This window comes from Ailuropoda melanoleuca, chromosome 1, assembly GCF_002007445.2.
Source record: "Ailuropoda melanoleuca isolate Jingjing chromosome 1, ASM200744v2, whole genome shotgun sequence".
NCBI classification, from domain to species: Eukaryota; Metazoa; Chordata; class Mammalia; order Carnivora; family Ursidae; genus Ailuropoda; species Ailuropoda melanoleuca.
This window is the reverse complement of record NC_048218.1, coordinates 118,254,999-118,261,561: the sequence shown is the minus strand read 5'-3', so window position 1 is coordinate 118,261,561 and position 6,563 is coordinate 118,254,999.

Sequence of the window (6,563 nt, the reverse complement as noted above, 5' to 3'; positions counted from 1 at the left end):
CATTAAAATAAAAAATAAATAGATAAATAAATGCAACTTAGCATTAAAAAAAGGCATCCAAATTGGCAAGGAAGAAGTCAAACTTTCACTTTTCATAGACGACATGACATTCTATGTAGAAAATTCAAAAGACTCCAGCAAAAAAATTGTTGGAACTGATACAGAATTCAGTAAAGCCGCAGGATATAAAATCAGTGCACGGAAGTCAGTTGTATTTCTATACAATAACAATGAGGCAGAAAAAAGAGAAATCAAGGAATCAACCCCATTTACAATTGCACCCAAAACCATAAGATACCTAGGAATAAACCTAACCAATGAGATAAAGGATCTGTACTCTGAAAACTATAGAACACTTATGAAAGAAATTGAGGAAGACACAAGAAATGGAAAAACACTCCATGCTCATGGATTGGAAGAAAAAACACTTGCAAAATGTCTATGCTACCTAAAACAATTGACACACTCAATGTATTCCCTATCAAAATACCATCAGCATTTTCCACAGATTAGGAACAAATAATCCTAAAATTTGTATGGAACTAGAAAAGGCCCCAAATAGCCAAAGGAATGTGGAAAAAGAAAACCAAAGCTGGTGACATTACAATTCTGGACTTCAAGCTGTATTACAAAGCTGTCTTCATCAAGACAGTACGGTACTGGCACAAACACAGACACACATATCAGTGGAACAGAATAGAGAACCCACAAATGGACCCTCAACTTTATGGTCAACTAATCTTCAACAAAGCAGGAGAATATCCAATGGAAAAAAGACAGTCTCCTCAATAAATAGTACTAGGAAAATTGGAGAGCCACCTGTAGAAGAATGAAACTGGAGCTTTTTTTTTTTTACACCACATACAAAGATAAACTCAAAATGGTTGAAAGACATAAATGTGAGACAGGAATCCATCCAAATCCTAGAGGAGAACACAGTCAATAACCTCTTTGATCTCCTCTGTGGCAACTTCTTGCTAGACACATCTTCAAAGGCAAGGGAAACAAAAGCAACAATGAACTATTGCGACCTCACCAAGATAAAATGCTTGTGCACAGCAAAGGAAACAGTTGATAAAACTAAAAGCCAACCTATGGAATAGAAGAAGATATTTGCAAATGTCTTATCAGATAAAGAGCTGGTATCCAAAATCTATGAAGAACTTATCAAACTCAACAGCTTAAAAAAAATAATAAGCTGGTCAAGAAATGGACAGAAGACATGAACAGACATTTCTCCAAAGAAGACATACAAATGACTGAGAGACACATGAAAAAATGCTGCACATCACTCAGCATCAGGGAAATACAAACCAAAACCACAATGAGATACCACCTCACACCAGTCAGAATGGCTAAAATTAACAAGTCAGGAAACAGCAGATTGTTCGCAAGGATGTGGAGAAAGGGGAACCCTCTTATATTGTTGGTGGGAATGCAAGCTGGTACACCCATTCTAGAAAACAGTATGGAGGTTCCTCAAAAAGTTAAAAATAGAGCTACCCTACGACCCAGCAATTGCACTACTAGATATGTATCCAAAGGAATCAAACATAGTGATTTGAAGTTGCACATGCCCCCCAGTGTTTATAGCAGCAATGTCCACAATAGCCAAACTATGGAAAGAGCCCAGATGTCCATGGACAGATGAATGGATATAGAAGATGTGAGATAGATAGATGATTGATAGATAGATAGATAGATAGATAGATAGATAGATAAATCTCCACAATGGAATATTACTCAGCAATAAGAAAAAATGGAATCTATTTGCAACAATGTGGATGGAACTAGAGGGTATTATGCTAAGTGAAGTAAGTCAATCAGAAAGACAGTCACCATATGATTTCACTCATATGTGGAATTTAAGAAACAGAAGAGATGATCATAGGGGAAGGGAGGGAAAAATAAAATCAGATGAAATCACAGAGGGAGACAAACCATAAGAGACTCTTAACAGTAGGAAACAAACTGAGGGTTGCTGGAGGGGGGTGGGTGGGGGATGGGGTAACTAGATAATGGCCATTAAGGAGGGCACTAGATGTAATGAGCACCGGATGTTATATGCAACTGATGAATCACTAAACTCTACCTCTGAAAGTAATAACACATTATATGTTAATTAATTGAATTTTAAAAATTAGAACAACAAAAAATCAGTGAAGAGTTTGTTCCTTAAAAAGAAAAAATAAAATTGACAAACCTTTAACTAGACTTATCAAGAAAAAAGAGAGAACCTGAACCTGATAAATAACATAAATGAAAGGAGAAATGACAACTGATACTACAGAAATACAAAGGATCATAAGAGAATATTGCAAACAATTATAATTGTATGTCAACAAATTAGACAACCTAGATAAAAGTCAGTAAACTCCTAGAAACATATAATCTTCCAAGACTGAATCATGAGGAAATAGAAAATCTGAATAAACTGATAGTTGGTAATAAAATTGAACAAGTAATTACAAAAACAAACAAACAAACAAACAAAAAACCCAACACCAGAAGTCCAGATCTACATGGCTTCACAGGTGAATTTAATCACACATTTAAAGACAAGTTAACACCTATCCTTCTCAAGTTATTCCAAAAAAAATTATAGAGGAAGGGACCCTTCTAAACTCATATTATGAGGTCAGTTTTACCCTGATACAAAAACAAAAGATGGTACAAGAAAAAAAGAATTACAGGCCAATATCCCTGATGAACATAGATGCAAAAATCTTCAACAAAGTATTGATTAGCACACCAAATGCAACAATGCATTAAAAGGATCATACACCATCATCAAATGGGATTCATCCAGGGATGCGAGGATAGTTTAATATCTGCAAATAAATGTGATACACCACATCAACAAAATGAAGGATAAAAAAATCACATGATTATCTTAATAGAGTCAGAAAAAGTATTGGACAATAAAAATTCTGAACAAAGTTTGTATAGAGGAAATGTACTTCAACATAAAAAAGGCCACATATGACAAACCCACAGCTCACACCATAGGCAACATGAAAAGCTGAAAGGTTTGCTCACAGATCAGGAAGAAGACAAGATGGCCACTCTCCCCACTTTTATTCAACATAGTATTGAAAATCCTTGACACAGCAATTAGGCAAGAAAAAAAAATAAAAAATAAAAAATAAAAAGTATCCAAATTGGAAAGGAAGAAGTAAAACTGTCACTATTTGCAGATGATATGATACTATATATAGAAAACCCTAAAGCCTCCACCAAAAAACTATTAGAACAAATGAATTCAGTAATGTTGCAGGATACAAAATTAATATGCAGAAATCTGTTGCATTTCTGTACACAAACAACAAACTATCAGAAAAAGAAATTAAGAAAAATGGGGCACCTGGGTGGCGCAGCGGTTAACCGTCTGCCTTCGGCTCAGGGCGTGATCCCGGCGTTGTGGGATCGAGCCCCACATCAGGCTCTTCCGCTATGAGCCTGCTTCTTCCTCTCCCACTCCCCTTGCTTGTGTTCCCTCTCTCACTGGCTGTCTCTATCTCTGTTGAATAAATAAATAAAATCTTTAAAAAAAAAAAAGAAAAGAAAAAAAATCCCATTTACAATTGCATCAAACAGAATGAAATACCCAGGAATAAATTTTTTTAGAAGATTTTATTTATTTATTTATTTGACAGAGAGAGAGAAAGCATGAGTGGGGGAAGGAGCAAAGGGAGAGGGACAAGCAGACCCTGTGCTGAGCATGGAGCCAGACGTGGGGTTTGATCTCGGGGGCTTGATCTCATAACCCTGAGAATATGCCCTGAGCTGAAACCAAGAGTCAGATGCTCAACCGACTGTGCCCCAACCTAGGAATAAATTTAACCAATGAAGTGAAAGATCTATATGCTGAAAATTGTGAGACATTGATGAAAGAAATTGAAGATAACACAAATAAATGAAAAGACATACCATACTCATAGGTTGGAAGAATTAGTATTATTTAAATGCTGATACTACTCAAAGCAATCTACAGATGCAATGCAATTCCTACCAAAATACCAATAGTATTTTTTACAGAACTAGAACAAATAATCCTAACATTTGTGTGGAACTGCCAAAGACCTAGAATAGCAAAGCAATCTTGAGAAAGAACAAAGTCGGAGGTATCATGCTTCCAGATAAAACTACACTACAAAGCTACAGTAATCAATACAGCATGTTACTTGCACAAAAATAGACACATAGATCAATAGAACAGAATCGGGAGTCCAGAAATAAATCCATGCTTATATGGCCAATTTATAACAAAGGAGGCAAGAACATACAATGTGGAAAAAGATAGTATCTTTAAAAAGTGATTTGGGAGGGGCACCTGGGTGGCTCCGCTGGTTAAGTAATTGCCTTTGGCTCAGGTCATGAGCCCAGGGTCCTGGAATCAAGCCCCACATTAAGCTCTCTGCTCAGTGGGGAGCCTGCTTCTCCCTCTCTCTCTGCCTGTCGCTCTGCCTGCTTGTTCTCTCTCTCTCTCTCTCTTTCTCTCTCTCTCTCTCTGTCAAATAAATAAATTAAATCTTTCAAAAAATAAAATATAAAGTGGTTTGGGAAAACTGGGCAGCTACATGCAAAAGAATGAAACTGGACAGCATTCTTATACCATATTCAAAAATAAACTCAAAGAGGATTAAAAACTTAAATGTAGGCCTGAAACCATAAAAATCCTAAAAGAAAACACAGGCAGTAAGCTATTTATAACTCTCAATATTTTTTGGATATGCCTCCTCAGGCAAGGGCAAAAAAATCCAAAATAAACAAATGGGTCTACTTCAAACTAAAAAATTTTTACATAGTGAAGGAAATCATCAATAAAACAAAATATAACCTACCCAATGGGAAAAGATACTTGCAAATTATATATCTGATAAGGGGTTGACATCCAAAATATATAAAGAACTCATACAACTCAATAACAAAAAGCAACAACCCAATTTAAAAAAAATACGGGCAGATGACCTGAATAGACATTTTTCCAAAGAAAACACAGATGGTCAACAAACGTATGAAAAGATGCTCAACATCACTACCAGCAGTGAAATGCAAGTCAAAACAATAATGAGATACCCACCCCACACGTTAGAATGGCTATTACCAAAAAGACAAGAAATAACAAGTGTTGGTGAGGGTGTGCACTGTGGGTGGGAATGTAAATTCATGCAGCCACTATGGAAAACAGTATGTGAGTTCCTCAAAAAATTAAAAACAGAACTACCATATGCTCTGGAAATTCCACTTCTGCATACTTATCTGAAGAAAACAAAAATGCTAATTTGAAAAGATATATGTAGCCGTAAGTGTGTAGTGGCATTATTTATAATACTCAAGATATGAAAGCAACCTAAGTGTCCACTGATAGATGACAGATGCATGGATAAAGAAGATTCAGTGTATGTGTATGGAATATTAGTCGGCCCTAAAAAAGGAATGAAATCTAGCCATTTTCAATAACATGGATGGATCTAGAGGGTATTATGTTAAGTGAAATAGGTCAGAGAAAGACAAATACCATATAATTTCACTTATGTATGGAATCTAAAAAAAAAAAAAGAAGAAAAACATAAATAGCCTTAGATACGGAGAACAAACAGGTGGTTACCGGAGGGGAGGCACGTAGGGGAAGGGCAAAATAGGTGTAGGGGATTAAGAGGCACTAAGTTCTAGTTATAAAATAAATAAGTCATGAGGATGTAATGCACAACATAGGGAATTGTACTGTAATAACTTTGGATAGTGATAGATGGCAACCAGACCTATGGCGCTGATCATTTCATGATGTATAAAAATATCCTACTATCTTGTACACCTGAAACTAATACAATATTGTGTGTCAATTATAATTCAATTTAAAAAAGACCAGATGAGGGGGTGGAGGGAGAAGGTATGTGAGAAATCTCTGTACCTTTCACGTAGTTTTGCTGTGAACCTAAAAATTCTCTAAAATAAAATTCTGTTTTTTAAAAAACAATCTAATATAAAAAAAAAAAACCCAGACCAGACGAGAGCACCGTGTTAAATAGGGAGAAGACTACAGACATATAATACTGCCTATTGCATAGGGCTAGAGTGAGTAGAGTGAGGGGTTAATAATAGTTACCCAACTTCTGCTTCCACAGTTCCTCCCAGTGCACGAAGGAACCAGGTGCCCTGGTCAGCTTCCTCGTGGTGTACAGCAGCTGGGATCAGAGTCTCACCGCCCCGTCCCCGCGCACCCAACGTAAAGCTCCAGCTGGCAACTCTTGCGCCTTTCACTGACGGAGGGATCAAGTTTTGGAGCACTCGGGTGCTCAACAGGTGTGCAACTGGCCGAGGTCGGGAGCCCTCCCATCTGAAGGGTTAGTGCTGCTTCCCCCCAGGCCGGGGCGTCCCCCCAGGCTGCACTCTCTCCCTCTCGACTGCAGAGGGAGCGCGTGAGGTACCCTGCGCTCCCGACGCCCAGCGAGCCCGCGAGGGGGCGAGACTAGGGGCGGGGCGGGGTTCTGCAAGGGGGCAAAAAAAAAAAAAAAAAAAAAAAAAAAAAAAAAAAAAAAAAAAAAAAAAAAAAAAAAAAA